Source organism: Pinus tabuliformis, chromosome 8, assembly GCF_031772625.1.
Source record: "Pinus tabuliformis cultivar Carrire ecotype Pingquan chromosome 8, CPIR1, whole genome shotgun sequence".
NCBI lineage: Eukaryota > Viridiplantae > Streptophyta > Pinopsida > Pinales > Pinaceae > Pinus > Pinus tabuliformis.
The window spans coordinates 1,322,718,066-1,322,729,310 of record NC_142294.1 but is presented as its reverse complement, the minus strand read 5'-3'; positions in this window follow the sequence as shown (position 1 = coordinate 1,322,729,310).

The following is an 11,245-nucleotide window of genomic DNA, read 5'->3' as shown; positions in this document are numbered from 1 at the left end:
TGAGTGTTTATTATTATCATAAAATGTCAAAGTCAAAACATTGCAAAGTTTGATTTACAAGCATAACTTAAATTTAATCAACAATGTTACGTAATCCAAACTCTTCGTCCTCTAGAGTTTCATCATTGTCTTCTTCCACAATATTTTCTGTTTCTTTTTGCCCACTTTCCTCTTCTAATGGGTCTTTGATGTCTGCGAATATCCTAATGTATGTCTTTCCAAACATTCCATGTAATGGTGGTTGGCGTTCCTTCGCCTTTTTTGCCACATGTGATTCATTAAAGTCCCCTTTATTCAACCCAATTTCTTGCATTGCATCTGGAAGAAATTGAAGAACATTAATTCTTTGCTGAATGAAATTGCACTGTACTGGATCTTTTTCAATTGCAATGCAATTTCTTCATTTTTGAAGGCAACATGCTAGCGTTGTACCTAATTATCAAGCACAAAAGAAATAATGAACTAAATTAGTACAATGACATATTAATTAAAAAATAACATATTGAAATTCAATTCCATATAATAAAACTTACCTGAGCCAGAAAATAAATCCAGAACCCAATCTCCTTCATCTGACAAATGTCTATAAGATAGTTAATCAATAATTGTGGTTTTTGATAAATGTTAACTATCTCTTTTTTTGCTTTTGATTCCGGGAATCAACCAGCCACCAGCCGGGCAGGCGGCTGGTGGCCGGGTGATTCCCACCAGTCGAGCGGGTGGCTAGTGGCCGGTTCATTCCCAGAATCACCCAGCCACCAGCAGAGTGGGCGGCTGGTGGCTGGGTGATTCTGGGAATCAACCAGCCACCAACCGGGCAGCTAGCTGGTGGTTGGTTGATTCCCGGAATCAACTAACCACCAGCCGCCTGGTTGGTGGCTGGGTAATTCCGGGAATCAACCAGCCACCAGCCCGGTGGCCGGCTAGTAGCTGGTTGATTCCGAAAATCAACCAGCGACCAGCGGCCCGCCCGGTTGGTAGCTGGATGATTCCAGGAATCAATCAGCCATCAGCCGGGCGGCCAGCTGGTGGCTGGTTTATTCGGGAATCAACCAGCCACCACCACTAGCTGGCCACTCAACTGCTGGCTGGTTGAATCTTGGAATCAACCAGCCACCAGTGATTCCAAGAATCAACCAGTCACCAGCCAGGCGCACCAGCCACCAACCGCGAGCTCGGCTGGTGGCTGGGTGATTCCGGGAATCAACGAGCCACCAGCCAGGCGGCCGGAATCAACCAGCCGCCAGCCACCCGCCCGACTAGTGGCTAGGTGATTCCAGAAATCAACCAGCCACCAGTTGGGCGACTAGCTGGTGGCTGCCGCCCAACTGGTGGCTGGTTGATTCCCGGAATCAACCAGCCACCAGCTGGCCGTCCGGATGGTGGCTGGGTGATTCCTGGAATCACCCAGCCACCAGCCGGGTGGGGGAATGACCCAGCCACCAACCGGGCGGCCGGTTGGTGGCTGGTTGATTCCAGGAATCAACCAGCCACCAGCTGGCCGCACGGCTGGTGCTTGGTTGATTCCGGGAATCAACCAGCCACCAGCCGGGCGTAGCCCCCAGCCGGGCGGCCGGCTGGTTGATTCCGGGAATCAACCAGCCACTAGCCGCCGACCCAACCGGTGGCTGATTGATTCCGGGAATAACCGAGCCACCAGCCGGGCTGGTGGCTGGTTGATTACCGGAATCAACCAGCCACCAGTTGGGCGGCCAGCTGGTAGCTGATTGATTCCCGGAATCAACTAGCCACCAACCGCCCACCCGGCTAGTGGCTCCGCCCGGCTAGTGGCTGGTTGATTCCCGGAATCGACCAGCGACCAACCGGGTGGCCAGCTGGTCGCCGGTTGATTCCCGGAATCAACCAGCCGCCAGCCGGGCGGAGCCACCAGCCGGGCGGGTGGCTGGCTGATTCCGGGAATCAACCAGCCACCAGCTAGCCGCCCGACTGGTGGCAGGTTGATTCCCGGAATCAACCAGCCACGAGATGGGCAGTGATTCCGGGAATCAACCAGCCACCAGCGGGGCAGACAGCTGGTGGCTGGTTGATTCCCAGAATCACCCAGCCACCAGCAGGGCGGGCTGCTGGTGGCTGGCCACCAACCGGGCGGCCAGCTGGTGGTTGGTTGATTCCCGGAATCAACAAGCCACCAGCCGCCCACCCGGTTGATGGCTCTGCCCTGCTGGTAGATTGTTGATTCCCGTAATCAACTTGCCACTAACCGGGCGGCCAGATGGTGGCTGGTTGAATCCCGGAATCAACCAGCCACCAACCGGGCAATCAGTTGGTTGCCCATGAACCGGCCACCCGGTTCATGGTTGGTTGATTCCAGGAATCAACCAGCCACCAATGGGGCGGGTGGCTGGTGGCTGGTTGATTCCAGGCACCAGCCTCCTGCTCGGCCGGTGGCTGGTTGATTCCCAGAATCAACCAGCAACCTCCCCGGTTGGTGGCTGGGTGATTCCCGGAATCAACCAGGCACCAGCCGGGCGGTCAACTGGTGGCTGGTTGATTCCCGGAATCAACCAGCAACCAACCGGACGGCTGATTGATTCCCCCGCCCGGCTGGTGGCTAGATGATTCCGGTAATCAATGAGCCACCGGGCGGCGGGCGGCTGGTTGATTCCAAGAATCAACCAGCCAGTAGCCGGGTGGGCGGCTGGTGGCTCGATGATTCCGGGAATCAACCAACCACCAGTCGGGCGACCATCTAGTGGCTAGATGATTCCCGGAATCAACCAGCCACCAACCGGCCACCTGGATGATGGCTAGTTGATTTCCGGAATCAACCAGCCACCAACCGGTTGTCCGGTTGGAGGCTAGTTGATTCCGGGAATCAACCAACCACCAGTTGGTCGCCCGGCTAGTGGCAGGTTGATTTCGGGAATCAACCAACCACCAGCGGGGTGGCCAGCTGGTGGCTAGTTGATTCCCCATATCAACCTGCCATTAGCCGGGCAGCCAACTGGTGGCTGGTTGAATCCCGGAATCAACCAACCACCAACCGAGCGATCGATTGGTGGCTGGTTCATTTCAGGAATCAACCAGCCATCAACCGGGTGGCCGGTTGATTCCGGGAATCAACCAGCCACAATCCGGGCGGGTGGCTAGTTGATTTCGGGAATCAACGAGCCACCAGCCACCAGCTGGGCGGGCGGCTGGTGGCTCCGCCCAGCTAGTGGCTGGTTGATTCAACGAGCCACCAATTGGCCAGGCGGGCGGCTTGTGGCTCGTTGATTCCCGGAATCAACCAGCCACCAGCTGGGCGACCAGTTGGTGCCTCATTGATTCTCGGAATCAACAAGCCACCAGCGACCAGCCGCCCGCCCAATTGTTGGCTGAGTGATTCCCGGAATCAACCAGCCACGGCCGGGCGGGCGGCTGGTGGACCAGCCGCCCAGCCAGCTGATGGCTGGTTGATTTCCGAAATCAACCAGCCACCCTCCCGGCTGTTGGCTCCGCTCGGCTGGTGGCTGGTTGATTCCCGGAATCAACCAAGGACCAGCCGGGCGGCCAGCTGGTGGCTGGTTGATTCCCGGAATCAACCTTCCACCGACCGACCACCCGGTTGACGGCTGGTTGATTCCCAAAATCAACCAGGCACTAACCGGCGATCGGTCGCTCGGTTGGTGCCTCGTTGATTCCGGGATTCAACCAGCCACCAGCTAGCTGTCCGGCTAGTTTCAGGTTGATTCCGGGATTCAACCAGCCACCAGCTAGCTGCCCGGCTAGTTTCAGGTTGATTCCGGGAATCAACTAGTCACAGGCTGGTCACCCGGTTGGTGGCTGGTTGATTCCCGGAATAAATCAGCCACCAGCCGTGTGGGCGGCTGGTTGATTCTGGTAATCAACCAGGCACTAGCCGCCCACTCAGCTGCTAGCTCCGCCCGGCTGGTGGCTGGTTGATTCCCAGAATCAACCTGCCACTAGCTGGGCAGCCCGGTTGGTGACTGGTTGATTACGGGGATCAACCAACCATCAACAGGGCGGCCGGCTGGTGGCTGGTTGATTCCGGGAATCAACCAGCCACCAGCCGGGCGCCCGGCTGGTGGCTAGTTGATTATGGGAATCATCTAGCCACCGGCCGCCACCAGATGACCACGTGGCCGATGGCTGGATGATTCAGAGAATCATCCAGCCACCGGCCGCCCGCGCGGCCAGTGGCTGGTTGATTCCCGGAATCATCCAGCCACTAGCCGGGCGGGGGAATCAATCAGCCGCCCGGTTGGTGGTTGGTTGATTCCGGGAATCAACCAGCCACCAGCTGGCCGCCCGGCTGGTGCCTTGTTGATTCCGGGAATCAACAAGCCACCAGCCGGGAGGATGGCTGGTGGCTGGTTGATTCCAGGATTCAACCAGCCACCAGCTAGCCGGTCGGCTGGTCCACCAGCCGCGCGCCTGGCCTACCAGCCGCCCGCTCGGCCGGTGGCTGGTTGATTCCGCGAATCACCCAGCCACCAACCGCTCTCTGGTCGGTGGTTGGTTGATTCCAGGAATCACCCAGCCACCAGCCGGGTGAGCGCCTGGTGGCTGGTGGCTTGTTGATTCTGGGAATCAACGAACCACCAACTGGCCGCCTAGCTGGTTGATTCTGGGAATCAACGAGCCACCAACCGCCCGCCCGGCTGGTGGCTGGTTGATTCCGTGAATCAACGAGCCACCAGCCGCTCACCTAACCGATGGATGGTTGATTCCGGGAATCACCCAGCCACCAGCCGGGTGGTCGGCTGATGACTGGTGGCTGATTGATTCCCCCGCCAGGTTGGTGGCTGGATGATTCCGGGAATCAATGAGCCACCGGTCGGGCGACAGGCTAGTGGCTGGTTGATTCCAGGAATCAACCAGTCACCAGCCGGGCGGGCGGCTGGTGGCTCGATGATTCCGGGAATAAACCAGCCACCGGCCGGGTGGCCATCTGGTGGTTGGTTGATTCGCGGAATCAACCAACCACCAACCGTCCGCTCGGCTGGTGGCTCTGCTCGGCAGGTGGCTGGTTGATTCACGGAATCAACCAGCCAACAACCGGTCATCCGGTTGGAGGCTGGTTGATTTTTGGTATCAACCAACCACCAGTTGGTCGCCCAGCTAATGGTAGGTTGATTCCGGGAATCAACCAACCACCAGCCGGGCAGGCGGCTAGTGGCTGGTTGATTCCCAGAATCAACCAGCCACCAGTGGGGCGGCCAGCTGGTGGCTGGTTGATTCCTGGAATCAACCTGGCACTAGCTGGTGGCTGGTTGAATCCCGGAATCAACCAACCACCAACAAGGCGATCGGTTGGTGGTTGGTTGATTTCGGGAATCAACTAGCCATCCACTGGGTGGCCGGTGGTGGCTAGTTCATTCGGAGAATCAACTAGCCACCAGCCGGGCGGGTGGCTAGTGGCTGGTTGATTCCGGGAATCAACGAGCCACCAGCCACCGGCTGGGCGGGCGGCTGGTGGCTCATTGATTCCCGGAATCAACCAGCCACCAGCTGGTGGCTCGTTGGCTCCCGGAATCGACGAGCCACCAGCTAGCCACCCGGCTAGTGGCTGGTTGATTTCGGGAATCAACGAGTGACCAGCCGGGCGGGCGGCTGGTGGCTCGTTGATTCCCGGAATCAACCAGCCACCAGTTGGGTGGCCAATTGGTGGCTCTTTGATTCCTGGAATTAACAAGCCATCAGCCGCCCACCCGGCTGGTGGCCGGGTGATTCCCGGAATCAACCAACCACCGGCCAGCGGGCGGCTGGTGGCTGGGTGATTCCCGGAATCAACCAGCCATCAGCCGGGTGGGCGGCTGGTGGTCCAGTCGGCTAACCAGCTGGTGGCTGGTTGATTCCCGGAATTAACCAGCCGCCCTCCCGGCTGGTGGCTGGTTGATTCCCGGAATCAACCAGCTACCAACCGGGCGGCTGATTGATTCCCCCGCCCGGCTAGTGGCTGGATGATTCCGGGAATCAACCAGCCACCCGCTGGGCGAGCGGCTAGTGGCTGGTTGATTATGCGAATCAACCACCGGTGGGTGATTGATTCCCGGAATCATCGAGCCACCGGCCGGGCGGCCATCTGGTAGCTGGTTGATTTCCAGAATCAACCAGCCTCCCACCCGGTTGGTGGCTCTGCTTGACTGGTGGTTGGTTGATTCCCGAAATCAACTAGCCACAACCGGCCACCCGGTTTATGGCCGGTTGATTCCCGAAATCAACCAGCCACCAACTGGTCGCCTGGTTGGTGGCAGGTTGATTCCGGTAATCAACCAACCACCAGCCGGCCGCCCAGGTAGTGGCAAGTTGATTCTGGGAATCAACCAGCCACCAGCCGGGCGGAGCCACCAGCTGGGCGGACGGCTGGTGCCTGGTTGATTACTGGAATCAACCAGCCACCAGCCCCCCGCTTGGCTGATGGCTGGTTGATTCCGAGAATCAAGCAGCCACCAACTGGGCGGCCAATCTGTGGCTGGTTGATTCCGGGAATCAACTAGCCACCAGCCGCCCACCCGGCTGGTGGCTCCACTCGGCTGGTGGCTGGTTGATTCCCGGAATCAACCTGCCACTAGCCGAGCGGCCAGCTGCTGGCTGGTTGAATCCCGGAATCAACCAGTCACCCGGTTGGTGACTGGTTGATTCCGGGAATCAAGCAACCACCGGCCGGGTGGGTGGCTGGTGGCTAGTTGATTCCGGGAATCAACAAGCCACCTGCTGGCCGCCAAGCTGGTGGCTAGTTGATTCCGGGAATCAACGAGCCACCAGCCGCACGCCCGGCCGGTGGCTGGTTGATTCCGGGAATCGCCCAGCCACCAACCGGGTGGGCTGCTAGTGGCTCGGTGATTCCAGCCGTCTGGGTGATTCCCGGAATCACCTACTCATTAGTCGGGCGGGCACGGGCGGCTGGTGCCAGCGCGATTCCCAAAATCAACCACCAACCAGCCGGGCAGGCGGGGTGGCGCGATTCACCTAGCCACTAGCGGGGCGGGCTGGCGGGCCGCAGGGGTGGCCCGCCCGCCCGCCCGCCCGACTAGTGGCTGGGCGATTCCGGGAATCACCCAACCATCAGCTGAGTGAGCGGGCAGGCCGCTGGGGTGGCACAGCTTGGGCTGGCGCCACGCCGACGGCCCGCTTGCCCACCTGGCTGGTGGCTTGGCGATTTCGGGAATTTCCCGGACACCACCCGCTCGCTTGGCTGGTGGATGGGTGATTCCGAAAATCACCCAGCCACTGGGTGGGCGAGCCGCCGGGGTGGCGCGGCTTGGGTTGGCGCCACACCGGTTGCCCGCCAGCCTACCCGGCTGGTGGCTGGGGGATTTCAGGAATCACCCAGCCACGAGCCGTTCCACCCCGGCGGCCTGCCAGCCTACCCAACTAGTGGTTGATCGATTCTCGGAATTGCCCAGCCACCAACCGGGTGGGCAGGCTGGCCGCTGGGGTGACTCGGCTGGGCTGGCGCCACCCTAGCAGCCTGCCCATCCACCCGGCTGGTGGCTGGGCAATTCCTGGAATCATTTTTCTTTTGTATCTAGCATGTTATGGTTGAAAACATGTTGAATTTATACTTAGGAAAGAAAAATTATATCCTACCAAAAACATTAATGTGTTTTTTTCCTCATAAACAACTTTGTTTGGCACATAAAAATTTGGTTTTACTAGTATTTTTTTAAAATTTTGATAATTGACCCTAAAAAAAAAGTCATTGTTCCAGTATCATCACTTTCGTTTTTAAGCTATATTTTGCATGAAAATTTCGTAGTCACTGCCACTTTTAAAACATGTTCAAAATTGACCCCTAAAAAATAAAATCATCGTTCCAATATACACACTTTTCATTTTTAGCACTGTTTTTTATGTTTTTTCGGGGTTTTTGGGCCAGAGTTCCCGTTTTGAGTTTATAGTTCCCGTTTCGAGTTTATAGTTCCTGTTTCAAAGTTTACATTGTTTCCTCAAAGGAGAGCAACAAAGTGAACAGAAGATGGTCACGTAGAGTGGTAACCATATGGAGGCATTTAGTGAAGTATGCGAAGTTTTGAACAAGGTTTATCGTGTGCAGCGCAAGAATTGGGACTTGCGCGTACTAGCAGTCCTATGGGCGTATAGGGAGACATGAAAGAAATTGACAGGATGGACACCATCTAGGCTGGGTTGTGGAATAAATGTTGTAATCCCAACAGAGTACCCGAGGCCTAATTCGCACATAGTAGTTCCGAGGGATATGAAGGGTCGCCATGCCTTGGAAGGAGGGATTGTGTAGTTAGAAGTTGAAGAAAAGCGTGCGGAATCTGATGACGATAGTCAGAAAAATGATCTTAGGCTTTAGGAACTTATGAAAGAAAGGTGCAATTAAGGAAGAAAAGTGTTCTCATGGAAGTAGAAGTCAAGAAGCTTGAGGATGAGATAAAGAAATATTTTCTCGGTCAGAAGATCAGGGTGGTAAAACAGGGTGCACGCAGTCACGTTGACAAATTTGGGGACTATCTCCATGAGTTGATCACCATGCTGCCTTGGATGGCATTGCATATTACTAAACAGATCAACCAGGATGGGGCACTGTAGATAAGAGAATACGCGACACAACTAGTAACGATACAAGATGGATGTTTTCCAGGGAAATAATTGGAAGGATGGTTGGAACATTACACGAGTGGCGCAGCCACCTGACTAACCGTGAGAGCTACAGTCTTAGCACTCCAGGCAGTTGAAAGGAGGCACGGGACTATAAACTATTATGCCCGGGAGCTGCGTGATGTTGGAGCTGCGCGTAGGGGTAAGGTGTCACAAGGTTTGTGACCGCGCAAGCGGGGTTGTGATGATGCGCGAGTTGGCAGAAAAGTGACCATTGAAGTCACTATTCATGATGTGATACTCGAATTGAGGCCAAATGAAGTGGGCTGCAGGAATTTAAGATGCGATTTATGGCAAGATTTGCGCAAATATGCCACCAAGGGAGAATTAATGAATAGGATTTTGGGGGAACGGTCAAATTCAAATTCAAAAGGCACTATAAATTACAAAGAATTGCCTAGCAAACAACACTTGGTCATTTGCGAATTGAGCTATTAAGTTGAGAACTGGTTGTTTTCTACCAAGCGCTAATTGAGCCCCTGAGTTCGCGAGTGATAAATTTCTGGACACATAAGATGGCAGCATCAGAGGAAGTTATGGAAATTGTGGAGATAACCGCCGAAGAGGTCGCACAGGCCCTGTCTATGGGAGATGTTGTGGAAGGCGCCGAGATTGTGGCAGAAATCCAGAAATCACCATGCATGCCAAGACTAAAGAAGGACAAACAATTGATGATTCTAGTGCGTGTGTCCTCGCAAAACCTGTTGCGCACCAAGATAACCATGGAAGAAAAAAGAAAGTGGTTACCGTGGAAACTGGCGAAGAGGAGGAAGACATGCAGGACCTCATCATTGAGGAAGACGAGGACAAGGGCATGGAGGTAGAAACTTAGCCTTCGCACCCTCCAACAAAGCTACCCGCCTATACCCCCTTACGGAAAGGGAAGGCGAAAGTACCTAAGGATCTTGACATGAGCAAGAGTGCTCTCCAGATGTCGCTTCTCCCGGACGACATAATTTTCGAAGGCCCGCACCTAGGAAGGGTACCAAGCTTAAAGTTTGAAGATTGGGATCTCGCTGACCATGAGAAATTCCCTCAACTAGAGACCTCACAGCTCATGAAGCCGAAACAAAACACCCTAGCATGGATTATCGAATTGGAACCGCGGAAGTGCTTATGCAAAGTGGAGAAGGTAGGGCTATTAAACCTGCTCTTCGTGGCACATTTTCACCGCACCCCCATAGCGATATTCATCATTAGGCAGCTCCTCTGCCTGGTGCATGATGGGTGTTTATGGTTGGAGGAGCCCATCCCCATCATGGAGCATTTGATTCACTACATCACTCGGTTGCCATGCAACAGAGAGGACCCCGTGGACATCTCACAAGGGAAGAGCAATGATCTAGCCGTTGCGGAGATGATGAATAAGAAGTATAAGCTAGAGAAAAAGAAAAGGGGCTATGCCTTATCCAACATCAACAAAACGACTGTTAAAGTGGTGACCCAGATATTGGTGAGCAAGGTCATGCGCAAGTGTCACGTAGACGAGGTACCTGCACTGATGGTCACACTGGCTGAACAATGCGTGGAGGGGTTCCAGTTCAACTAGTTTGAGTTTTTGTGCCATTAATTCCTGGAGAATTGCCACAAGGCCTAGGAGCAAGGAAAGACATTCTAATATGCATGGCTTCAGCTGTGCATAGTACTAGTGGTAGGAGAATTGTCGGAGGACAGTTAGTTCCCCACCATTGACAGGGATCTTCTGGAGGTCGTGAAGTATGCTTCACTATGGGCCACTAAGGATGCGAACTGGATCCACAACAACAAGATATTCTGGGTGTTCATGGAGATGAACCTCAGAATGGGGATCAACCGCAAGCCACGGTTGTCACCCACTGTCTACAATAACCTCTAAAGTTTCGCTCAGAGCAGACTTCCACAAATTCTATGTCAGAGCATGCAACGATCCGACCAAGAAATGGCATGAGTTACCATTCATAGCCACGGATGATGCAATCTTTGCCATAATGGAAACATGGCCTCCAGAGTGGCACGCCCTAGATCTTGCAACAGTGGAAAAGACGGTTGTGCAACAGAAGAAAGATGAGGCCAAACTGCACATAGCATAGTTCGCAGAAAAGAGAAATAGGAAGTAGCGACAGCCAAAGCGCAAAAGGCATGGGACGCTGCGCAGGTAGCAGCAACACAGAAATAGGCCGCAGCAGCAGCATCACAGAAGGCGATAGAGTAGGTTCGTGAGGGCCAGTAGTCACCTTCACATGAGTAGGGAAAAGAGGCAGAAACATAGGAGGAAGAGGGCGGCATAGATCCACAAACAACATCGACACTACTAAAGTGCTAGCACCTCAGCGAGCGGATAGGGTCGCGCAAGAAAATGAAAGCTTCCAAGTTGTCAATCAATTCGATCACTCTAACTGAGGGTGATCTGTGTGACATCAGCAAAGCAGTATGCGATGTCACCACTGAGGCTATCTAGGGTTTCGCAAAGTAGAATCAGATTGTGTTGGGAGCCCTCCGAGTAGCTTCAGGAGTTGCAGGTGCACGCTCCTCAGTTTGGTACCCTTTCAACCAACCTTGTAGTAGGGACAGTTGCAACCGAGTAGATGTTGTACGCTCAGATAACCAACACAATAGTGTTGCCAGAAGGGTCACTAATGATGGCCAATGACATTGACAGTCCTACGGTGAG